Below are 26,852 nucleotides of genomic sequence, written 5' to 3'. Positions count from 1 at the left end.
GAGGAGGGAGGCAAGAACAGGTGAGACGTGACAGCGATAGTTGGTTCTTGTTTGTAATCTGGCGGCTGCATTGAAACACATACAAACGTATACATATATATACAACATACATTAACACAAAAGGCGGGAAACAGAACAATGACAAGAAGTCAGGCTAGAAATCACACACAATCAACAGATAGCAAAATAAACCAGGAAGTGAAGATAAAACACAAGAAAGCAACATGTTGAGCAGAACATCAGTGGATCAGAGCCGCCCAGTGAAGAGGAGGAAGAACATCAAGCAAACTCAATTTGACTGTTTGAAGGTGTCAACATTATTGTCTGCACTGATAAGTCAAAGCTTCATCACACAGAGGCAGACATTTCAAACAGCTTCAACCACAAAGGGACTTCTCACAGCTTATAAACCAATGAAGCTGTCTAAATGAATATCCTTTGTTTTCTCCTGCAGTCTCACCTGTCATTAAGCTGTCGGGCACCTTTCAAGGCGATGACAGGTGCTGATGTGATTGGAGGTTATTCGAGCCCGCTTTGACTCCGCGGGCCCAAACTGAATTCCTCCTCTTCATAATGTCTCTCTCATCTTCCTCACATTGCTGCTCCTGGAGCTGTACTACAGACTGAGCTGTCTTTGCTGAATTCGTTGGTCACAGTCATGTGAACCAGCTCTCATGCTGAAATTGAGGAAAGTCGATGCCTCGGAGAAGTCTTCGGGTTCAGTGTAAAAGAAACACTTCTCCAGCTCTTTCAGCAACAAAGAGCTGCTCTGTGATGAAGAGGAAGACTTCACTCTTAACTCTTCTCTGTCTGTCTTCCGCCTTGTCTCTTAGCCGGCCTTACACTCAAGAACCTCCCCACTTAACCTCTCTTTACACGTCTCTCTTAACGCCTCTCAGCGTCTCTATTAGCCCCCTTCTCACTGCTACTTTGTGTGTCTCTTTCCTTTCGTCTGACTCATCACACCAGCGTTGAAACAGAGAGGCTTTGCTGGAGTCGACGCCACGGCAGCAGAAATGGGCATTTGCTTTCTGTCCTCTGGGCTTATCCCTCTGTCTCACTTCATCTAGTCTTCTGCCTCTTTGCTGGGCTGCTTCTAAAATCAGCTTTTTATGAATTTCATCAACTGGAGACTCGCGTTTGTACTTCATAACCCGGCTCTCTTCAACATCGTTGTCTGTCTCCCATTCTTTTTATCATCCGTTTTTCCCCTCCTCACATCCTCTCTCCATCAACACAAGCGTTACTACTTTATTTCTGAGTTCGGCTGTTTCATTCAATTATTTCCTGGCTGTTTTCATCGCCTCTTCCTTAGTGCTTCTTTCCTTTTCCTGCCACCTGTGGCTCCGCTCTTCCACCACTGATTGACTTTCATATTTCAATTCAAAGAGATTTATTTGCTCGAGTGTTTGAACAACACTGTTTTACTTTTGGAAGTTTTAGGAGAAACTTGTATGTGTTTGGCCCCTTGCATGTTTTTATGTTAGTAAGCAGAAGCTCTGATAATAATTTGAAGCATTTAAAAAGGCAGATATGGGCACATCTCCTCTTCTTCAGGTGAAATCAGTGTCCTCGCTCCTCTTCATCATGTGTGTGAAGCGTGTTGTTGTAAATCCACTCTGATCCTGTATCTGATCATGTCTATAAACCCCTCTATTTCAGCCCTGCTCAGAACAGGCTGTTTCTGTGTCTGTAGCTTTAAATATGTAAATGAGCTGTGTCTGACCACGCCCCCTCTCTGGAAGGGCTCGGGTGTACTCGCTGCTTTCCGGCTCCATGTCCTATTGTTTACGGTGAGAAGGCAGGCTCAGAGGGCAGAACAAACACCTAGCTGTGGGAGTGTCACCCACCTGGGGGAGGGGCTATTGCCCTTTGTGATGTCATGAAGGGAAACGGCCTGTTTGAGCACACATTTTCTGAAAAGTGGAGCAGGCAGAAGACGGAGAGGATGGACTTTTCTCATCACTGGGGGGTTTGTAGACAGATAGAGACAGATGTTAGAGGAAGATGGAGGAGAGGATGTTACAGAATATGTGACCTTTAAATATGTCATCTTGGACTCTTTAATGGCAAAACTTGCTGATTCACTTTTTGCCAAGAGTTAGACAAGAAGATGGATTGCACATGTCACATTCATATATAAAAACAAAGAGTTTGTGTGATTGTTTCAGACATAACATTATAGTCATCTCTTTGCATCTTTTCTCCAGGTTTGACTTCATAACTTTGTGCGGTAAAAACTTTTTTCGTAACACAAAAAAACCCCCAACCCAACAGCTTGGCAGGATCGACACTAAGAAAAGATGCATTAAAGAAAGCGACCAACAATGTGTGAAGCTCGAGCCACAGGGAAATAAAGGATGAATGAGCCTTTGATGCTTCCCTTTACAAACATTACATTTGTAAATTTGACTCCAAATCTCTGAAATCTCTGTGTTGCCTCTTTAAATGTGATAGCTGACTCGTACACATGACTGAGGGCTTCAATACAGTCACCATATAAAAACACTACTCTGCATGCTCTATTGTGGCGTCCTGTGGTGAAATCCTTCATTCTGCTGCTGAAGAAATGAGCTCCATGAAACGACTTTGATTGCGAGTCTTAACTCTGTGAAGTACTGCTGTGCTTTCCTTTATGACAGACTGGGATCACACTGCACTGGTCAAACAATCCAGGACATTTATACTACCCTTCACAAAATCTAATTATTTCCCTTCCTTTCGCACTATCCATCATTCTGAGAGAGGGGCTGTCACTTTTTCCGAACGGTGGACATCTTATTTGAAATGAAACCCATCACTGCCTTTCACAGCAGAACGGGCTTATCATTCCATTTCTTCCCTCTCTTGTTTATTTTCTCTCCGTCCACTCAGGGCCCCGGGGCCGCTCCATCGGCCTGTCAGAGAGCCGGCGTCCGACGTGTCCGTCAGGGCTGAGTCAGCCTGCCACTCAGCTCGGCCTGGAATCTGTGGAGGTAAACATTAACAGGAGGATGCATGGAAAAACATTTCCCTTTTAGCCACTGCTCACAAATTAGGATATTAGTATTCCACACAGCGAGGCACTTTCCAGCGCTCTCTAATCGCTTCGGTATCGCAACGGCTTCCAACCAATGCAGAGAATCAATGACATCATAGCCACATAATTGCATGTTAGCAGCAGAGGCACGAGACTCCGGAGCCTTCGTGCATGCTCGCGTGTCAGAGCACTCTGCTGGACGTGCATTTTCTCCTTATATTCTTGCACACTAGCATATGTCCATTATGTGTGTTAAACAGCGGCGATCATGGGATTCTTCTCCAGAGCAACGCGAGTGATACTCTCAGGCTGCGTTCATGGCTCTCTGGTGAATCTGAAGGACTGTGAAGGTGGCAGAGAAGAGAGTACATTTTCACACGCCTGCTCTCCTGGGTTTCTTAATATCTGTGGGCGAACACTGCACCATCTGCACTGCTCAGAACACAGAGGAGGAGGAGGAGGAGGAGGAGGGTGGGAGTAAGAGAAGGAGAATATTCTCAGAGAGAGACATAGTAGCATTAGCTGCAATGCCGAGCGCTGACCTGCCACTCGGTTTCCGATTTCAAATTCAAATGCAGAAGTCATCCTTGGGGAACCTCACCTTTCTCCCCCTTTCCTTTGTCTTATTCTTTCTTCTCTCTCTCTCTCTCTCTCGCTCTCTCCCTGGCTTCCCTCCTTCGCCTTTCCCATCTCATCCCATCCTGCTTTCAATTCGCTTTTTCAATTTCAAAACGCTTTGAAGCCAACGCTAGCCGAGAGATCCCCCCGAGACTGAACTCAGGGACTCCTTACCTTCTTTTTTTTTTCTTCTCCTCTCTATATTTCTCTTCACCATGTCATCAATCCTCTCTCTCTTTCTCTCTCTCGCCCCTCCTCCTCCTGGCCCTGCCTATCTCGCTCCATTTCTTCTCCTGCTGGATGTATTGTTCTTGCTTGAAAAACTGGTTTCTGGACAGGGGTGAAGTAAATCTTTTGTGACCTGTTATTCCCTGCTGGGCCTCTCCGTCTCCCTCACACTCTCTCTCTCTCTCTCTCTCTCTTTGACTGCTGTAGTTAAGCCTCCCTCGGCCGGCACAGGCACCAAACTGTAACACGATACAGATGGAGAACAGTATAAACAGACAAGCTTCCCTTTAAAGAGCAGGGTCCTTTCGATCCGCGTCCTCCCACATGTCGAGCTGCACCCTCTCCTCATCCTTCCCTCTTAACAGCCCGGGTTTTGTTTCAGCTGCTTTGTACTTTCCCCGAGGTTGAGTCAGCGAGGGACAGGGAGTGTTTGTGAGGTCTACTTGTCCTCGCACAATGTGTTTCTCAAACTCTCCACGGTTGTTCATGTGCACGAGTTTAACACTACTACCACTCTTTCCTTTGGAACACTTCTTTTCGCATGCTTTGATACCACATTTAAAAATCTGAATGTTAAAATGGATTTGACTGAAGTGACCTTTGAGGGCTGAAGGCCACAGGCAGCACCAGGAGGCCCCCCGCTGTCGCTGCGAGCTCTGCATGTTTGCAGTGCCACAGGGTGTCATCATGGACAGTATCAGGCTGGTGTGAAATAAAACATATTTATGCCCCATGTTAAAAACTGTAAGTGCTTGTTTATTTGCGTGGATGTATCAGGAAGAGCAGGTTCTCGTTTATGGTGTCTGAAACAGGAAGGTAAATGGCTGCTCAGTGTTGAAGGAGAGGAGGATAATTCATGTTGGCATCGAACACAGAGGAAGAGCAAGCTGCTCTCTGAGATAAGACCGCTGACCAGAGTGTACAGCTTAACTCATCCAAGTTACCACGTCACGCTTAGACCACGCAGATGTTGTGTTTGCTGTTGTGTGCAAAAAAAAAAAATTAAATAAGAAGGTTGGTGCCATAATAGGCCTCTGTTTAAATCTTTAATTTCCTGGCATGAAACAGAAGCAGGCCTTTACATGGTCGTCTCCGACAAAACCACATATCAGTAGCCTGTTTAGTTTTTAAGGCAAACAAGTCGGATACGATGCAAGGCCCCGTGTCCAGCCCGTCTTTTATGAAAGCACTACGAGCACTACGAGCGCACAGCCAGAGCTTCTCTGTGTAGAAAAAAACACTCTAAGGACCTTAGTATAAGTTTCAGCAGATTAGAGCATTAGGTTGGGCCAGACAAGTCTTATAATGTACTCTGTGTAGAAGTAAGTTCATGACTCATAGACCTTGTTTACGTTGCACCTCCAAATCTGATTTGTAGCTCATCGTGATTGTGTGTTATTTGTTTTTTTAAAAGTCTGGACACAAAAAGCCACATGACATCTGATTCAAATCTGATTCAATTCGGACTCCTAAAGATGTGAATCAATCTGAACGTCTCGGTCGCTTCAATGTGTCTTCTGCGTCACTCACAGCGTGACACCATCGACAATAACAATAACGACGACGTAGATCCGGCAGGCGGGAAGTGAACTTTGGTCAGTGAACGTAGTAAAACAAGCCGGCGGACAGACTGCTGCACTTGTGTCAGAAATAGACAGACTTCTCCATCATCCATTTCCTGGGCGTAACCTGTTACCATAGAAACTGATGTGGATCAAAGCTGGTCACCTGCAGTTCCGTCAGGTAGATCGGACTGATAGTCGGACTAAGACAGGATGTCCAGCATGGCGGCTGCTGCCCATGATCCTCCTGAGCCCACGTCCCTCAGGCTTCATCCATGAATGTTTACTGTCTATGGGCAGAATGCATGTACACTTGACGTTATTATTTTCATGCTCCACGTTGCACATTGATATGCACTTGATTAACCGGACTGCAGAGGCCAGATGTTGGGGCTTCGAGCAGAATAAAGAGTGTCATTAATATTTCAGGTGTTTGGTCATAAAGCAGAGTATACTGATGGAGCTTGATGGAAAGTCTGCTTAATATCTAAATTATTAAAATTCATTTTGTGAGGACAACAATGTTGGTACCAAAACTTTATGACAATCGACGCAGTGGTTGAATCCTTTTAATAATAAAAAGAGCCAACTCTGTTTGTGAGGTCACACATTATGGTCATCCATTGATTAGTGGCCTAACACACCAGACGACCTGTGACCTGTAAGGGTCAACCTCCATAGTGCGGATGTGATCATGTTTCATCGATGTGTAAAATAAATGCACATCCAATAAATCCCGGTGCAGCGTCAGTGCAGAGAAGCGTCTGAGTAGTAAATGAGCTTATATAAGGCCTCTCTAGTCTTCTGACTGCTTAATGCACTTTTCACACTGCAGCTCATTCACACTCACTCACACACTGATGGCAGTGGGCACTATGTAGTAAGACCATCAGAAGTAAATAATCCCATTCATACACTGCTGACGCAGCAGCAGGAGTAATTTGGGGTTCAGTGGTTTGTCCAAGGACACAACTGGGGATCGAACCAACCTTCCGGTTGAGAGATGACGACTCTACCACTGAGCCACAGCCGCCCCGTAAGCAACACAAATGTAAAGACTGTCCAAACTTTTTTTAAATATTGGTGCTGACACGTCCAGCAACGCCACCTCAGTTCTTGTTTTGTTTGTGTCTTTGTCTCTTCTTTCAGATCCTGCTCCTCCCGTCTCAGGATCCCCTCACTGTCTGAGTATACAGTCAAATCCCCGTGTTTCTTCCCTCATGTTGCCGGTTTATAGTGTGTTACCTAGTTTTTCCTTGTGAGCCTTTCTAGTGATTTTGAACCTGTCAACTTTCTTGTTTTTGTGTTTTACCGGCTCCTTTTGGATTTGTTGGCTTCCAGGATGTCATGACTGTGAATCGACCTGGACTGTTACTAAACTGCCTTTACTTTACTAAACCTTGTGTCAGTCTACATTTGAGTCCCTGCTTCTATCTGGTCCTGATACTACTCTGGTTCTAGTTTTGCACAAAGTTCAACAAAGAAAATTGACATCGCTCTATAAACAGGTGGTTGTGTGTGAAAACAATTCAAAGCTAAACGTTAGCAACAGTAACCCAAAGCCTGCTGTAGTCTGTAGTTATAATCTAATCTACACTGTACAAACTGAGGTCCAAACGCTGGAGATACAGTCCCAAAATGCACCCGTCCTTGTTGTCGTTTCGCCTCAGAACAGTAAGTGCATGGATACACACGAATCCGAACACGTTGTTGTCTAAGTGGAGCAGTGGTGGCTTGTGCCTTGTTCTCCAGGGGGCACGACTTCAACACGTCGAAATCTCTATCTTTTTGTCTCATTGTGTTAGCTCGATGCAAACGGATAATTGAAAATGTGGTTAACTGGCTAACATAATGAGCTACAAGACAATTTAAATTTGGGAAACAAAATATATTTTACTGAACATACCCAACAAACAACACCATATGCACCTATACTTACAGGCATATGTCTCCTAAACTCTGAGGAAATGAACTTTAAAAAAACACGTTTTTTGTTTTTTAATTTCACTTCTGCTTGTATTGCTCTCAACAGCTGTTTTCTCATCGTTGTTCTGTTGTTTTACCTTGTAAACTGTTCTGCTTTGTGCTTTCGTCTGCTTCGTGTGCTGTGCCTTGTTTTGCGCTTTCTTTTCTACTTCTGTTGTTTTTTTCCCCTTTCATCGCCTTGTTTACTTGTATTTTTAAAAAGCCTCTTTAACATCGAGACCAGGGGCCTACAGATGAAAAGGAGAGTTTTGGTTTATTCTGGCATTGTTACCCATGTATAATCATGTCTTTTATTAATTTGCTCTGTCCCCTGGTCTGCTGCTCTGATCCAGTAACAGCGTGACTCGCTGTTAATATCTTGTACTTTGGACGTATCCCTCTACTGCCTCCTCTTGGATGGTGGCGTCTAACGCGATCATGACACCCATTGATGCCACTAGTTCTTGTACTCGGGAGGAGTGAATGTGCACCTTAAAACGAAAGTCACTGGAGGCCCAGAGCGTTGGATTCTAGCGCCAAAGACCGTACGCAAGAGCACTTGACTGAATTTAAAACCTACCAAAGAATCAACGTTTTTTAAATCAATACTGGAACAGTGTCATGGTTGGGTTTTGTTTATGTTTCATGTCAGTTTTGAGTTTTATTTATTCTCCAGTGTTGCCTGTTTTCTCCTGTGTCTTTCTTAGTTCAGTGTTTAGTGTTTCCTGTCTTAAGTTGTAGTCCTGGTCTTCAGTGTTGTCTGGTTTCTGGTTTCAGTGTGTCTTGTTTACCCTGATTGTCCTCACCTGTCTCATTAGTCTCACCTGTGTCTGATGACCTCAGGCTGCGTCTGAAATCACTCCCTATTCACTATATAGTGCTCTGTACACGACATTTTGTAGTGCTGTCATTCCTGTGGTCATTCCTTATATAGTCCACTCAATGTATCCCACAATGCATTTTGAAAAGTAGTGGACAAGTGATGGTTACTAGCCAAGCCATATATACCATCATGCATTGCTGTTTTACGAGCGCAGACGGACGAGTGAACACAGAGACAATAAAGTTTGTTTGTAATGAAATCTTTGATCAGTTGAAATAAAGAGTAAATATGGTTAACGTTAGTAACAGCAGTTTGTATTAATGATGATGACAGACTGGTTGAAAACCATGTTTCATTATCTGTAAAATTCAATATTTCACATTTATTTATTATTATGTATTACAGAAGATTTCTTGCCGTTATTTTTGATCCTCAGCCGTTTCTAAGCTGCACGTTTCAGTGTGGCGACAACAATGACGTCACTGTCAGCGGCCGGTGAGTGAGCGAGTACACTGTAAAGCATAACATGGAACTTAATAAAAAATACTAAGTGAACCTAACTCACTTTTCATCAATCTGTTATCAACACTCATTTTACACAAGTAACCTGTAATTAGAAGTTTAAAAAGTTGAACAACTCAGTAAGTCTAAGCTGGGTTGACATAGAAAAAATAAGTTTGTTTTTAGTTTATCAATTCACACATGCGCAAATAAGCCTTCATCTACTTGGCGCTCATTAACTTCCGGATCATGTGCGGGCAAGTCCAGGTGCAGCAGGACGTCCGTGCACCAACAGTGGTTACTTTTGTTGGCATTTTTTTGATTCTTATGCTTGGAACACTTATTTGGTAAGTAAATTCTTTACTCTTTCGCAACTGAGCGATTGTCTTTTTATTAATAAGTGCGCAGTTCATTGACTTTTTAATTCGGGCTAACGTTAGCTTAACTGAGCCATACAACGGTGGCGACATCGTGTGGAACATGACGGTAAAAACAAGTTTTTTGGGGGCTCTAGCTAACACACCCGACCCCACAGCATGCAGTCCGTGTGCGTCGCGATACTTATTGCTTTTTATTTCGGCCACGTTGTCTGCCGGAGCAGCGGGTCTGCAGCCGCCCAGCTCAGTCCGCTGCTGCATATCCAGAGACCCGGGCAGTTATCAAGCAGTAAATTCAAAAGTTCAAATGTCGCTTTGGCCTCGTCCTTCGGTATGCATTTAACATAGTCCCTTATTATCTCAACTAATTGGATCGAAAAAAATGTAGACGGCTTCATGTACCATGAAATTTCTTTTTAATTCTTTTTTGGACAGTTAAAAATAATTGATGGATTTTTTTCATCTCAGAACTCAATGACAAAATCAACTAAACTTGAATATCTAGAAACTAAAGCTGTTATTTTATATTTCAAAGTGTAAATTGATTATTCTCAATTTTACATAACCTGGTAAGGTACTTAAGATATTGGGTGTCATACTCAGCTTGCTAGATTATTGTTTACGCTGCTTATGTCAAAGATATATAAATGTAAATATTGGAAATGTCTTTGATATATCTTTAAACTTGCATTAGACAGTACATGTGACGTGTGGTGACGTTTGGTCATGTTTGTGATTGCAACTTTTTTTTTTTAAAGTTGCCATGAATAGTTTTTTTCTGTCCCCATTTCAGGCTCAAAGGTTTGGTGATCAGACCATCCATTCCATCCAGCACTAAAAGGTGAAATAACATAATGTCTACAAATTAAATTATTTTTAAGCACTTCTATTTATTTTATGAGTTTGCATACGTTGAATGACTAAATCCATTTAGGAAAGTAAAAAAAATGTGTTTATTCCTATATTGTGACTCCATAAAAATAATTCATTGCACATTTCAGTTAAATCATCTTCTTTCTGAAATGAACAGATGTCTTAACTTACTTTATATTTTTAAACCTGATGTGCTGTTTAAAGGTAGTCCAAACCACAACTTTATAGTCAGGAAAGTGTGATGGTTTCATTGTATTTGATACTTAAACTCTTATATTTTCTTTCTTTTCAGACATAACAACCAGATCAATAACTTCCAATGCAGTGGACCTGTAAGTATTGCACATTTTGCACTGAAAAGAGAGGCTACTTATTGAAGCATTACCGCTTAAAACATGGGTGCCACACTCGAATGTCACCACTCCCATGTCTTCATGGGGATTGTCTATGCACATTTAATCTTTTAATCTTAAAACTCTTCAGATCCAAAAAGGGAACTGTTGGACAGAAACTGACAGAGTTAATGCAGCAAATCAACTTGGTGGTAAGTAATTTCATATCGTTAAGGTATTGTTAATTTAATGTATATTTATAACACTACTTCAAAATTAGAACCTTAATACAGACTAACCTATTTTGCTCCTTGTCTGACTTGGATTGTGCCTTTATAAATTTGTCTCCTAGCTGATCTTTTGTGTCTCTATCATTAGACATCAGATGTGACTTCACTGCGCTCCGTTGTCCTCAAAGGCATTCCCGTTGTAGTTGGCGATGACTCCAGTGAATTCTACAAGACATGCTTGGTAAGTACTTCCACACAAAAAAGTACAAATACATTTTTGACAAATCATATTCATTACTCAGAATAGAGCAATGCAACTATATCTGCACAATAATCAGGAAAGTCTGTAGGTTTCTGTACAGCGACACATGTTTTGGGCTCAAGTTCCTCCACTTGTCTGATAGATATGTAAACAATAATTTAACTAGGGTAGGGAGGGGGGGTGCGAGGCGCCAAAATGTAAAAAGTAAGCCGCTGCGATGGATGTTGGGGTCCAATTAATGAAGAATATACTTTGGGGGGGGGGGGGCACCAAATTTTAATCACCTGTTCCTTGGCCCATTATCAACATTTCCTGAAAATTCCATCAAAATCCGTTCATAACTTTTCAAGTTATTTTGCTAACAGACTGACAGACAAACACCAGCAAAAACATAATCTCCGCTTCGCGCTTGGCGGAGGTAATAAAATTGCAGGAGTTGTAATCAGTAGTAAAAAATCAGTGTCACTGGTCAAAAATGTACTTACTACTATGCTTCTATAGCTTTTGTTTTTTATGCCACATATATTTTATTGGCTACAGTGCAGCGTGCATGTATATTCAGAGCTCTATTCTCCAGGAAATGAAAAACACCCAAAAATATTCTAAGAAGAAGATTAAATCCGTTGGGATACAAGCATAACTTGCTGATATATGTTGTGTTTCTTTTGTAGGATTCAACAAGAGATGAGGCCCTAGCATCTGTTACGGTTGGTGTGCTTACTGTTCTCAGTGAAGACAGTCTTCAAGAGGGTCCAAGCTCAATGTACCTTCAGCCCATCTCCACAGCAATCGTACTTGAGGGAGGTATTGTCATCGACAACATTAAAGACTTTCCTCAAGCAGTTTGCCTGTTATTTGGGCTTACATATGCTTTACACTTGGATTACCCAAAATGCATGGCAAATACACTCAAATTCATTCGGACTGTAATGCTTGGGTTGGGGAAGAAAACCCTCCCGCCAAAACTGCTTACTCTGAAAAACAGTCTACTGGCTTAGACCAGTGAAGACTCATACGCTAACAGATAGCACTTGGTTGAAACATTATTGTTGTGATAAAAGAGTTGAATACTTTTTGAAATGTTACTCTCTGTTGTGAGAGAAAAGTTAGAAGCTTTTGTGAAATGTTACACTCTACTGTTACAAGTGTAAAGTTTTATACTTTGTAAAATATTGCTCTCTATTGTTATGAGGGAAAAGTTAAATACTTGAATTTTTACTCGTGAAAGAAAAGTCAGAGTTTTGTGATAGTGTTTTGAAAAGTAAGACAAAAGAGGCAAGAATAAAATGGCCGGCAATGCATCGAGCAATGGTTTTGCATTTATACTCTGGAAAGTTTTAATCAAGTTCTTCTGATATGTGATCCAAATACCTACAAGTGTTGATCTTTTCTAGGAAAGTGTTGTTTTGTTTGAACCCAGGACTGATGCTAAATTTGAGAAAAAACTGTTTGTTGTAATCCGTTTCATCAGAAATGCACTTAAATATTTTCACAGTCATGTGGTGAACAGGTGCCATGACACCAGATTGCTTATAGGTCAGGGGTCCCCAATCCTGGTCCTCGAGGGCCACCATCCTGCATGTTTTAGATGCTTCCCTCTTCCAACACACCTGATTCAAATGATCAGCTCATCATCAAGCTCTGCAGAGGCCTGATAACGATCCTGATCATTTGAATCAGGTGTGTTGGAAGAGGGAAACATCTAAAACATGCTGGATAGGGGCTCTCGAGGACCAGGATTGGGCACCCCTGTTATATAGGTCTTTCTATTAAGGTGCAAGGAAAAATCCATAAAAATGGGTTTCATTTTGCTTGACTACAATATATGCACATTTCATGTTCCGCTGTTGTTTGAGCTAATGGTTACATACTTGAATATACACAAGATTAATATTTGGGGACATGATACTGCACTCTTGAGGCTGAACAATAGATGAAATTCATATTGCTATGGTAAGTGTAACTAACATTACAAAAACTACAGACAATTTAAAAGTAGTTTAAAAATACATTTTACATATGACAGGATGGAGAACAGTTTTTTTATTGATAGTTGTAAGGTCATTATAAAAGAATTGAGATTTAAAATACAAAGCAAGCAAAAGTACATTTTAAATTGGACAGTGTTGAAATCATAATAAAATGGCAATATTATACACATTTATTGTTCAGCCCATATCTATCCAATATTCAACTTTGGTTTAATTACTTTTGTGCATTTGAAAATAAATGTTTTAATGCTACAGAATCAAACTAAAGAGTGTTTTCAATGCATTGTTTTAAGGTAGTTACATTTCACATAATGCATTTATAGATAAATTTAATTTTGTTTCTCTCACTTCAGGGAAACACATTTTTTTAATTAGGTGAACATAAAAAATAATGAGTGACTAGAACTAAGTGTTAAGTTGTGGTTATTGATTGATTTAAGTGGCGTTAAATTTGTTCTAATCAGTGCAGAAAAAACAAAAAAATTAAGTTATCACAAAGAATGACCTAAGTTGCATGAACTTAAAAAAATTATGTAAGTAAAGTATTGCACGCTCAAAATAATTAAATTGTCTTTACTCATCATATTTAAGTCAACTTTACTAAATTTTTTTGAGGCAACGAGTTTGCATACTTTTTTTAAGTAAGGTCAACTTATTATGTTTTACAGTGTAGTGTCCAACATGTTTGGTTTGTTTCTGAGTGAGTGCACCACTTAGTTCACTACATTAAACTCACTATATAGTGCGTAGGGAATGAGTGAGTGATTTTGGACACAGCCTCAGTGTTTCTTCCACTCTGTGTTGGTTTATTGTTTTGTGTTGTGTCTTACGGATCCTGTCCTCAGTCAGACGGTGCAGTTCCTTTTATCCTGTTTCTTGTGGCTCAATGTGTTTTCTTCTTTTGGATTTATTATTTCCGCTTTTGTTTAGCCTTTTTAATTGAAATAAATCATTTTATTTTGATTTGAAAAGCGTCACATGCCACAGCACATGGAAATGCCGCTTCGTTATTCGTGGCAGACCATGTCGATGGCAACATGGTGCTAAAAATTCAGCACGTGGAGCATGGTCGGCACCTTGTAGCACTTATTTAACTCCAGAATCTTCCACCACAATTTAGATGTAAATTATTACAAGTGCCTTCCATGTGCAATCTATTAAACGTAACATTTACAGATATTAAACCTATATAAAACATATAAAATCTTTGTGATGGCAGTAAAGTAGTTTTACATACATTTATATACCAGAAAGATCGTAACAGAGCTAATCCCAGCTAACATGGTTAGCCTAGCCACAGCAGCCAGTCAGAGTAATGGCAGAAGTGTCGTCCTGCTTGTACACATCTAACCCTCCGCCTTGAGGAAAGGTCCATTATACAGACCGTATCACTGGTTTAGATGTTGGACTGTTTTTTACACCTGAACACGGCAGCACGCCGCTGTTTCATGTTTTCCTTTCTCAGTTTGTCACAATGGATTTTCAGTAATGCAGAGTTATGACTCTTAATACGTAGATGAAAATCACAGACACATCCCTCAGTCGGTGCTGGATCCAAAACCACAGATAGGTTACCAAGAAGCTCCCGCTCGAAGGATTTATTGATGTTAGTGACCCTCTTCTTCCTCACTTCTTTAAAAGCGTTTGCTGCACTAATCTCACAGTCAAGGCCACTGGTCATAATGAAGCTGCAACGATAAACTTAAGCGAGATAGTGCACATTAATCTGCTGCCAATTCAGAACAGTTCACTCAGCAGGAATTTATAATATGAGGCAATGAAAACATGTATTGATTAAAGGAAGCGCTCAGTGAAAGGCTCGTCCAAGTCAGCTCAATTTGATGTGCAGAGGAAAAGAAAATTAAGTGAAGGCATATTTCCATTTGAAACATAACTTGAGCAAACTTTAAAAAGAAACCGAGTGAGCTCAAGAAAAGAACTGGAAAGGTCATGTGTGGGCAAGGAGAGCCAGCGTAGGCTCGGCAGAGAACTGAAGAGGTGAAGTCAAAACTTTATTGGGTAATTATGTAATGAAATATCTGAAGCACATCCTATCACCCTCCATCCTTACCGCAGATTGAAGCGTGACGAGTCGATGTGTGTAGGGTGGATCACTTTACTTAGAAAAAAGAAAACAGCAGGATGGAGACTGAAGCGCTTTACTGTTTCAGCCACATAACGTCGAACAATACAGACACATAGATCGTCCTCCTGGAAATATTTAAACAAATATATCAAGATTAACTTGGTGTTGGGGTTTTCAGGAGCGAATACCTGACCAACGGTTAGGTTGGGTTTTATGATGTAAAATGTAGTTGTCAAATTAAATTTAATAATTACGTTTACTTAATTATTAATATAAATCAATAATTATTATTAAACTGAGTTTAATAAACCTCGGAGCACCACCCTGTAAACAGGGAACAACCAAAATATTACAGCTATCAGTCTCAAATTGATTAATTAAATACGACTATCATTAATTAATTGATAATCTGTATTTAATTGAAGGTGTGAAATCCAAACACAAAGCCCTTTCACCCAGCCTAAGTCACAATGTGAATCCACAGTAATCACAAACAACTGCTCTTTAAATTATAACAGAATTTATTTAACAAAGCAACACCAAGTTAATCAATGAAACTCAATCAAACAACAACTGTTATTAAACTACAGAGACAAACATAAACAAACAAGTGTGATGTGTGTGTGTGTGTGTGAGAGAGAGTGTGTGAGTGAGAGAGAGAGAAAGAGAGAGAGATAAAAAATGGCAGCGTGGTCACATGATGGCAGACACAGAACACAGGTCTCCTAACCTGGTCTATTGTCTAGAGACGGAGTCAAACTGTGTCTCTACCTGATCTACGTTTCTGCAGCATCTGGAAAGCCACAGATCTCTATGTGTGTGCGTCTGCCGAAAGGTGCGTGTGTGAGTGCGTAAAGGGAGAGAGAGAGAAAAGAGCGCACCTCAGAAGCTCAATCTCAGCCTGGAACTCACGCACAACTCAGAGCATAGTTAACTTCACTTACCAGAAGCCAGTGGCCGGATTTGTATCAGACGGCGTTCACACTAGTCTTTCTGATAGTGAGTCTATTACCCGGTTGTGACGCGAGAGTTCACAGATAAACACACGGGACGCCGCGGCACAAATAAAGAAAACAAAAGAGATTTTACTCTCATAAAACCTAAGACACAGTGGACAAACACCAATCAAATATTATCACCGTTTCACAATAATAACTCAGTTATTAAACACACTCTCTATATCTAACTGCCCAGACCTAGCTAAGCCTCACTTGTAACTTGTAGCCTCACTTTTGTCCACAGTTGATGAAAGAAGCAACAAAAGGGTCCTTCGCTGCCGTCTCCCTGCAGTTGTTTTGGTGATGGCGGCACGTCCGTGGGTTTGAGCAGAGCCGTGGTGTCCCCCGTTGAGCGAGGTGATCTCTGTGGATGTCCTTTCTTTAGAGGACAGAACGAGACGTAATCCTTACGATCTCTCTCAATACCGGTTTAATACGGGAGAAATAAGACGCTCTTCTTAGAGATGCGTTCAAATGGATGATCTAAGCTCGGAATTCAGGACGTCGGTATGCTTCAAGGCCTTGGGTTAGCTGCGCGCCAAAACTTTTAAACAAAGAGAAGCAGAGTTGTATCCTCGGACGTCACCAGAGAACGTGAAAGAGAGTGAACAATGGGACACGACTGGTTTTATCCCTCCCAGACTTCACACCTATGTGTTAGGTGTGGCAAAGCCTTCTGGGAGTACCTGCAAGGCATGCTGGGATAAAGAGCCTTTTGTCATGGTTCTCCAAAGGGACAAAGCCTGAACTTTGTCATCCTGGCTGGACACAACATTGGTAAACTCAAATCTGCAGAAAGTTCACTGTTAAATGCAATAAACTTATTTTGAACTTAAAGGCACAATTTGTAAATGCCACCAGCAGGGGGCTCTCAATCAATCGAACAATAGCAAAAGATGATGGTGAAGCTGGTGGGGAATCATGGCAGTGATTGTCTCTGCATTTTAATATAACTTAATTGTATGGGATCAACACAATGTCTATTTATATGCATATATAGCAAAAAGGAAGGTAATACAAGTGTAAAGGGAGTATTAAATAATTTTGCAATTATTACTTATATAGAGTAAGCATACATTTCGGATGTTCTCTGGCAATTGTCAGTTCATTATATTTTCAAAAATTCCTTTATTCCCAATGCGTCTGGAGCACTGAACACCATGTCCCGCTGATGTGTTGGAATGTAGCTGTCATTGCTGTCCTGCATTTTGCCCTGAAGATGTCTGTGTGTAAGTGTTGTTGTTGTTCTGCTTGATGTTTGTTTTTTATGAGACCAAAGACAAGTTTCCACACCGTGGACAATAAATGAAATGAATTTTGTTGTCTTGTTTCACTTATCAGAGAAGGAAGACACAAGGGAAAATCGTGAAACCCTCCATCAGCCAGATGTCAGAGCAGAAAAGAACAAATGTAGGCAACAGTGGAGACAATACCAGAGAAAAGCACTGAAGAGGAAATCTTCAATTTCACTCCCGAGTCAATAGATGCATCTCTGACTGAACCCCCAGAAGAGTTTCAGCAGGACCCTCCCAACACTGATGGAGAACCCGTCAGTGTACATATACATCAACCCAGAGCATCCTCAACACCACAGAGAGAAGCAAGCAGGAACACTAGGTGGCAAAGAGAGAAACAAAGCTGCGCTGTGAAATGCGAAAAATGAAAAGAAAAATGGAAAACGGCAAAAACTAAACTGAAAAATGAAGAAAGCAAACAGATCGAAGAAATAAAAGGAGAAGGCAAAGTGTGCAGAAAGACCAAGATCTAAAATAACAAAACATGTGGCCAGCCAGATAAAGCACAGAGTTGTTGAGAACAGCCGTTTACTGCCTGCTAGGAAGGATGCAGTGACCAAAAACAAACAGAGGCGTGTGGTAGTTAAAGTCATTCTTTGAACTGCATCAGCAGTATAATTCAGAAACTGATCATTCCCATAGGTTGTCTTACAGACAGTTATTGCCCATTCTTTGTAACTCAGCCAAAGGTGTGAGATAGGAACACCTGTGCATGCTTTCACCATGAGAATGTTCAGCTGTTGTCTGACACGCTGCAGCAAGAAGGTATTCTCCAAACTAACAACATTTCTCAGCTGTTGCCCTTGATTGTGTGCAAGCCAGATAACAAGTCATGCATATGTAGAGTCTGTGCAAAGTGCTGCTACAGTCAAGTACGTGTAGAAGGGAGCGTGACTCGGCATCAGTGGGTCAGAAAACCTGTGACAGAGGAGCAAAAGACCTTCATGAACTTTATGAAAGAAGCACAGGTAGGAACACCTGGTCAGCCTTTTCCATCAGAAGCTCAACAGCTGAGCAAAGCACCACTTCAACTGGCTGCACCAAGTCAAACAATGCAGGGCTTTAAAAGACAGCCTGACAGAGGATGAACGCAAACTGAACATCAACAATCATTTCAGCCACTATCCATGCATGTGGAGCTTATACAGGAGGGGGGGGGGGGTCACAGTCGTACGCAACCATCTCTGCATCCCTTCGGCATGATGGGAGGGCCATGTGGGCCCACTTGGCTCCAGTCATAAGGGATGAGATGGAGAACTGCAGTCCATCTCCCACAACATTGCAATGAGTGACGGTCCGGTTACTCAGTACAGAAATAAGAAGAATTTCTGTTTGCTCAGCAGCATCCCTTTCCTGTCAGGCTTCCAGCAAGTGACGTGGAACTACCCTGAGAAGTCCCACGGAAAAGGCGCAGGAGGGACGGTGAAGCGCACTGCTGACTCTGCTGTGCAGATGTCGAGACCCCAGAAGACTTTCATCGTCTCCTCACAGAGAGAGAATCTGATCTGATTCTTCTGGGTGAGTGAGGAGGAAGTCCAACAATTGGACGAGGCAGTCCCTGAGGTCGTTCCCTCTGTGAAGGGAACTTTAATGAAACATCAAGTAATTTCTACTCAACCTGGCAAAATCCTGCACAGGGAAATCTCCTGCTTCTGTAGCAGACCACAGATCTGCCAGTGTCACAACGGTCAATCTCCAAACAGCCACTGCTCAGGATCAGGATAATCTGAAGGGGAAGTTCATGTTGGTGAGCTACGAGGATCGGCCAGTTGTGGGACAGGTTCTTCAAGTGTCCGGGGTTGGGAGGTAAAAACGTGTTTACTTGGCTCCATCCTGTTGATGTGATGCTGATGTTCTCCAAGTGATCGTTTGACCGCACTTCATTGTAGATAAATCAAAGAATTGATATGGCGGTAATATTTTCTGTTAATCCAGTTGCTATACATAAATTACATAATTGGTTGAATGAATGCATATTGATTTTTAAATGAAATCAGAGGATTTCAGCTGATGATTTTAAAATGTTGCTCAGTCACAAATGTTTCCATTTAAGTTCATTGACTGTCAGTAAGTTGATTGCACTGTTCTTGTTAAATGCCAAGTAAGCTCAGGAGTTACCTGCCTTTGATCCATTTATTGTTTTAACTCTTTATAGTCTCAAATACAGTTTGGATGGTATTTTAAATAAAAATGAATTATTCTCTCTGATCTTGTCAGGTGGTGCGACCAGGCAAAATGTTCCTTTAAACATATGAAATGAACAAGTGCTTGTTAACTGTAATGTGACAATATGTCACGCCCTCCACCTCTGCCAGTGGGTAGTGGCAGCTCTCTCCCTCTTTCTCTTTTTCTCTCTCTCTTTGCTCTTAGGAGGGCGTGCACTCGGCTGGTGGTGCGAGGACGATCAGGTGTGGCGAATTGCTGATCAGCTGATGAGACGCAGCTGAGCGGAGTTAGTGGCTGCAGCAGTTTGCTTTTAAGGAGCCTCCAGCCTGCTGTCCAGTGCCGGACTGTGTTCAGTAACTGTCAGTACTTCGACCGCTGTACATGCCTCGCCGCTACACTTAGCTGTTCTACTTCTAATTACCTGTTCTTCTGTGCAGTTGGATTCCCTGCAGCCACGAAGCTCTTCACCTCCGCCGTCTCCACTCACAGCCCGGAGCTACTCTGCAACCACCTCGGATTCGTCACGCCTGGTCATCGGCAGTTCAGACACCACCAGCCTTGCTTCCTCCTCCTTCGGTTTATCTCAGCTAAGTGTTTAGTTTGTAGAAGTACAACTCGACTCGCGTTTGAGTCCTTTGTTTTGTCTTCGCTTTATGTTTGTAGCATTAGCTTTCCTCGTGTTGGCACGACGCTTTAGTTTCACTTTAGGGGCTGCAAACTGCACGACATGATAATCACAGTGAACTGACACAGAGGGTAACAGACACAGAGACTAAATAGACAGGGGTAATCACACACAGGTGAGACAGGACACTGAAGACAAGTAAAACCTGGCACCAAACCGAAACAAGATGTGACAAAATAAAACAGGAAACACTAAACACCACACTAGTAACCTAAAGAAACAAGTAACACCCTGGTTTCCTTTGTTCTTCAGCCAGCCAGGCTTGGTTTGGCCTGTGCTGTGTGTCCAAGAGTACCAAAGCTGTTTATCAAATCTGCCGTTTAGTGGATTAGTGTGATAGAAGGTGTCCAGGCAGCTGAGGAGGTCTTCTACTTTTTGGGACATAGTATTGGACAGGATGGCATCTGAAAAAGAGACATACAGTGGATGTCGATGATGCAGTCGGCTGAACGCACCGTTCCTCGCCCCAGCCATTACTGCAGCTCTATCGGTTACCAGAGCAACCAACTGGCTCCTCCAGTCCTCACTGACTCCTTCCATGTTGGAGCTTCTGGCGCTGCGACAGTCTTCTCAACCGAGTTAATGCCAACAAACTTTGACTCTGTTTTCCCTTGTTCACAGAATCTCAAATAATCTAACTCTGTCTCCTCTTTCACAGAATTGTCTGTGGAGCTGTCTGCCATGACAACAAACAGGAATTATTCTGAAGAGCACTGTTTGAGGGGGAGAAAAACTACTGTTTGCAAGAAAAAGGTGACAAACTGGTTTTAGATGTAAAGAGGGGAAACAATGATATGTACTTTAAAACTGTTCTGAATAAATAAAAATTAAAAACCATAAGGGTTTTTGCCAGAATCAGCATCTAAAAAAACTTTAAATAACTATATTATGATAATAATTATCAATGTGCTCCTCAGAGTATTTTGTATATTTCAAAAGTGGTCAGTAGGTGGGTAGATGGGTGTAGTTTTCCTAATCACATGGTGTAGTCTAATTCATCAGAATATCTTTGAGCCATATCTTCAGATATATTCTGTTTGATTGTTCGGACATCTTCATTTTTTAGCCCTCCGAAAAGGCTCATCAGGAAGCACACAATGTCATAACTCGTGTTTTGCCCTTAATTTTATTTAAAATTAAATGACCACAGGTCTTAAACCTGCAATACAACAAACACATGTTCAAAAATATTATTAAAATAATATAATGAAATCAAAGAAGCCTGCAAAGACATTAAAAATGTAGTAATGTGGCTTAAACAATATAAACTACATTTCCCAGAATGCCTAGCACCAGATGAATTAATTTACATCAATTAATTTAATTTTATTAATTTAAATCAACTGTACATCATTATGTAATTACACAGATTAATAATAGTCGTCCTGTATTGCTCATTAAAACATAATGCACAGCAGACTGTAGACTGCATCTCTTCTCTCAACAAGCAAGCAACATGTCAACTAAACAAAGGTCCCACATGTTTGTCTCCGGGTGCCAATGCATCCTACAAATTCCTGGCAGATCATTTTAATGTTCAACTTGTCTAGTCACTCCTTATGACCATTACAGAAAATTAAATTGTTTTTGTCACGGTAACAGGCAGAAAACAGGGAAGGAGGACCCAATTACAGCTAACAAAAAGGTTTATGAAAACAAAAAGCAAACTCAAAAAACACAAAACAAAACTTAGTCAAAACTAAAATCTAAAACATCTCAAACACAGAGTGTAAAAAAAATTAAGTAAATCCAGAAAGGCAGGGAACAAGCAATACACACAAGACAGACTCTAACTGGAACAGACAACAACCATAGACGATCCGACAAGAGGGTGAGAAAACACAGACTAAATAGACGGGGGTAATCAGACACAGGTGAGACTAATGAGACAGGTGAGGACAATCAGGGTCATCAAGATAGGAGGGAAACAGAGAGAGCAAAGAACACAAGACCAGAACACTGAGGACAACCAGATATACAAAACATAAGACTAGACATAAAACACAACACAGGAAATAAACTAACAGGTAAGATAGGAGGACACAGGGAAACACACTCAGGACTCAAATAAACACAAGACTAGGAAACATGAAAACACACAAGCTAAACAATCAGCACCAGGAAACAAACAGAACACTGAGGACAGAATGAAAACTAAAACAAGATGAAACGGAACCAAACAGTTTTGGGCCATACTCACCCAAAACAAACAATCTGCAAACCATTTTTCTTGGAATGATGAACTTGCATTTTAATTAATGTGGGATGTGGCTGATATGGCTTGGTGCAGTCACTAAGTTCTGAACCCAAACAGATTGCACCTTTGTCTTCTGTGATGTCGACAATAACGTCCTTGTGTTCTTCTGTACAACCGTCCCTTGTGCTGTTGTAACCCACCTAAAAATTGGTACTCAAAAATGTATCCTCTTGAAATTCATCAATATATTTGATAGATAGATAGATAGATAGATAGATAGATACTTTATTGATCCTGAGGGAAATTCAGGGCATCCAGTAGCAGTATACAGACAGGCAGGACACAAGACATTGGTTACAATACACACCCGCAGTCCCCCCCTCCCCTCTCTATACAATAATCCCCCAAACAAGATTTAGCAGCCCCTATGTGACTGAGAGTAAAGGTTAAACCTGTGCAGTTAGCATTAGACTTAAAACTTATATAGCATAATGTACCTAACCTGTGAGGAGAGAAAAACATGTGTGATGTTTAAAGGAGACCTGTAGACAGATAGAGAGCCTTGGAAACAAGGGCTGACCTTCTAGAAACTAGTTACATGTGCATGTACAGAGGTCTTTGAGCTTATGCCAGAGGTGTGAGTACAGTCGTTAAGCAGTCAATGCAGGAAGCAATTGTGCTCAGCAACATACAGAAGCAGTGATGAGCATTAAGTGTCCAAAACAATAAGGTGAAACCAGGGGTGGTTAGGGTGATTGCCATTTAAGTACCCAACTATTGAGGAGCAGATTAGCATTAAGTGTTGAAGACAATAGAGTGAAACTTTACCTAGTTAGGGTGATCATGTCAACCATTACAGATGTAGCATAACAATACAGTAGGATGAAACCAGACATGATTAGAGTGATTATCTTTAAAGTGACCTGTGCTCAGTAAGTGACTATCAACATGCATTAAAGTGTCCAACCGGGGGCTGACTCTGAGGTCAGCAGTGCAGATGAGGAGTGAGAAAAAAGAAAAGTGAAAAATAAGTCCAGGGTTCACCGTGTGCTTCTTCCCTGCCGTGACAGTGAAGTGTTGTACAGTCTTATTGCCAGGGGGACAAAAGAGTTCTTGAGTCTGTCCGTGGAGCACGACTGTGACAGCAGTCTGTCACTGAACATGCTCCTCTGGCCGGTGAAGGTGCTGTGCAGAGGGTGTTGTGTGTTGTCCATGATGGTGAGCATTTTGTCCAGAGACCTCCTCTCTACCACTGTCACCAGTGAGTCCAGCTCTGTACCAACCACAGAGCCGGCCCTCCTCACCAGTCTGTCCAGGCGAGCTGCGTCCCTCTTCTTGCAGCTTCCTCCCCAGCACACCACGGCGTAGAAGAGGACGCTGGACACCACAGACTGGTAGAACATCTGCAGCAGCTTTTTGCAGATGTTGAAGGACCCCAGCCTTCTCAGGAAGTACAGACGACTCTGTCCCTTCCTGCAGGTGGTGTCCATGTTAGGCGACCAGTCCAGCTTGTCATCCAGCTGCAGCCCCAGATACCCGTAGGTCCTGACCACCTCCACGTCGACCCCCCCGATGGAAACAGGTTCTAGATGTGGTTTGTTCCTTCGGAAGTCCACCACCATCTCCTTGGTCTTGGAGGTGTTTAGCTGCAGATGGTTGGCACTGCACCACGTCACAAAGTCCTCGATCAGGCTCCTGTACTCCTCCTCCTGTCCATCCCTGACACAAGCAACTATCACAGTGTCGTCCGAGTATTTCTGCATGTGGCAGAGCTCGGAGTTATACTGGAAGTCAGAGGTGTACAGGGTGAACAGGACAGGGGAGAGCACGGTCCCCTGTGGTGCTCCGGTGCTGCTGACCACAGTGTCAGATGTGCAGTCCTTCAGTCTGACGTACTGTGGTCTCTCTGTGAGGTAGTCCGTGATCCACCTCACCAGGTACGAGTCCACCCTCATCTCGGTCAGCTTGTCTCTCAGTAGGGGGGGATGGATGGTGTCGAAGGCGCTTGAGAAATCAAAGAACAGGATTCTCATCACGCTGCTCCCTTTGTCCAGATGAGAGTAAGCCCTGTGTAGAAGATAGAGGATGGCATCGTCCACGCCCACCTTTGCCTGGTATGCAAACTGCAGGGGATCCTATGCGTGTTGGACCTGGGGTCTGAGGTGTTGGAGCAGCAGCCGTTCAAAGGTCTTCATAACGTGGGATGTCAGAGCGATTGGTCTGAAGTCTCCTGGCTCACTGGGGTTTTTCTTCTTGGGGACCGGGGTGAGGCACGAGGTCTTCCAGAGCACAGGAACCTTCCCAAGCTGCAGGCTCATGTTGAAGATGTGCTGAAGTGGCTCCCCCAGCTCAGCAGAGCAGGCCTTTAGCATCCTGGGACACACCTTGTCCGGGCCGGCTGCCTTCCTGGGGCGGAGTCTCTTCAGCTCCTTTCTAACCTGGTCTCTGGTGATGGTGGGGGGAGGGGGGATGGATTGTCACTGGAGGTTGTGTCTGTCCTGGTGGAGGTGTTGGGGGGAGTGAGAGGGGGGGAGGGGGTGTGTAGAGGGGTGCTGGGGGGACAGGCACTGGCTGCAGCGACGGGGCTGTCAAACCTGTTAAAAAACAAGTTGAGCTGGTTTGCTCTCTCAGGGTCCCCGTCTTCTGCGTTGTTATTTTTCTTCCTGCAGCCTGTGATGGTTTTCATGCCCTCCCAGACCTCCCTCATGTTGTTCTGCTGCAGCTTCTGTTCTACCTTCCTTCTGTACTCCTCCTTTGCCTCTCGGAGTCTGACCTTGAGTTCCCCCTGCACACGCTTCAGCTCTGCCTGGTCTCCCTCCTTGAATGCCCTTTTCTTCCTGTTAAGGATCTCCTTGACATCGCTGGTGATCCAGGGCTTGTTGTTCGGGAAGCAGCGCACAGTTTTAGTGGGAACCACAACGTCCATACAGAAGTTCATGTAGTCAGTTGTGCAGTGTGTGACCCCCTCAATGTCATCACCATGAGTCTCTTGCAGGGCACTCCAGTCAGTGGTCTCAAAACAGTCTCTGAGCGCCTCCTCTGCCTCAGGAGACCACTTTCTGAAGGTGCGAGTAGTTATCGGTTGTCTCTGGATCTTAGTCTTGTACTGTGGCTTTAGTAGGACCAGGTTGTGGTCGGACTTACCCAGAGGTGGTAACGGAGTGGCAGTGTAGGCGTCCTTCACGTTTGCAACGGGGTGGCAGTGTAGGCGTCCTTCACGTTTGATATGTTTTGTGTAAGTTTAAAAAGGTCATTTGAATAAATTAGTGTAATCTGCTGAGTAATAAATATATTGGGGATTTCATATATTTACAGATAAATACATAAGCAGATAAAAACTAATACTTGATAAGTTGACAAAATAATATGATTTTCCTATTTCCAATGGAGTGGAAGGGATTTATTTCATTATTATGCATTTGAGGCATTATATTCGACACTTTGCAGCAGTTGACAAACGCTTGGTGGTAACGTCCTCTTGGTGGCAGCGGAGCTTTATAAAATTCTTACATCAAGAGATTTAAGAATTGAACCAAGACAATCAGCTATCCATAAACTCGTGACTATAAAACATTTAATTCGGAGCAAAAACTGCACGAAATGAGAAAAAGATAAAGTTACAAGACCGTGTACTTATTTTTCTTCTAGAATCAAGGAACTACCCACCCCACAATCCACTGTATCGCTTCGTCTTGAACGTAACTTTACTAGTGGTTGTTCTAGTGTTTATTCTATTAATACCTTACAGGCTATGGTTAATACACGTTGGAATATCATTTAGTTTGTCTTGTTGAACATATGAACTACATTCACTGTCTGTAGCACAACAATGTTATTAGCACATTACAGAAATAGGCAGAAGTAAACTCTTGTAAGTCGTAACCTAGCAACAACAAAGGCTTCCAGTCCCAGGCTCTAACTGATCATACACGTATTAAATTCTTACAAACATTCATGAGAAAAAAAAGTCACTTACTTGTACGTCCACTCAAAATCAGACAATGTTCTTGCCAAAAGCTACACTGTAACAAGAATACTGTGAAATGTACAGTAACTGGCTGGCAGCAATTAGCAAGTAAGTTGCTGTAGTACACTCTACAGCATGTTTACTGTATATTCAATCACAGTACCTGAAAATTACTGTACTTGTTATTACAGTAATAGTCACAGTACTGTAATTATTTTTACTGTAATATGGTGCTGTATTTTGTGTCACAGCAAATAGTACACTAATGTAAAATGCATTACTGCATTGATTTTAATAATGTAAATTAATAACTGTAAAGGAATTACATACTGTAAAATGAAGACAGTTTTTGTCATAAAACATTTCATTTATTTAAACTTTCAACATTTCAAATTTGAACATACAGTATAGATATACATAAATATATTGTATTGTGTTGACTATAGCTGGGTTTCCATCCAAGTGTAGTGCAGATCGGAACCAAATGTAAAGAAATTCATCAAAAGAAAATGCAAACGAATGATTGTTCTTGTTTCCATCTACTACCGTTATACGCAATACTGTATATATAAAACAACAGTATTACAGTATATTGCAGAAGACAACGCACCAGGATGACGTTAACTTAAAGAGTGTCAGTTGAACCTGAATTTGTGAAAAACAATGGAGAAAACAGA

The 26,852-nt window shown here is 42.1% G+C and overlaps 1 long non-coding RNA gene across 1 annotated transcript; it reads left to right on the top strand.

The window, feature by feature from the left end:
- Positions 1-10,483: 10,483 nt before the first annotated feature.
- LOC306831918 lies at positions 10,484-11,703 on the top strand. The gene is made up of 3 exons (XR_013780149.1): positions 10,484-10,510; positions 10,677-10,769; positions 11,462-11,703. It is a non-coding gene; the product is annotated as an uncharacterized lncRNA (long non-coding RNA).
- The last annotated feature ends 15,149 nt before the right edge of the window (positions 11,704-26,852 follow it).

Source organism: Symphodus melops, assembly GCF_947650265.1.
Source record: "Symphodus melops genome assembly, chromosome: 1".
NCBI lineage: Eukaryota > Metazoa > Chordata > Actinopteri > Labriformes > Labridae > Symphodus > Symphodus melops.
The sequence above is the reverse complement of the archived record's forward strand: the minus strand, read 5'-3'. Positions and strand labels throughout refer to the sequence as shown.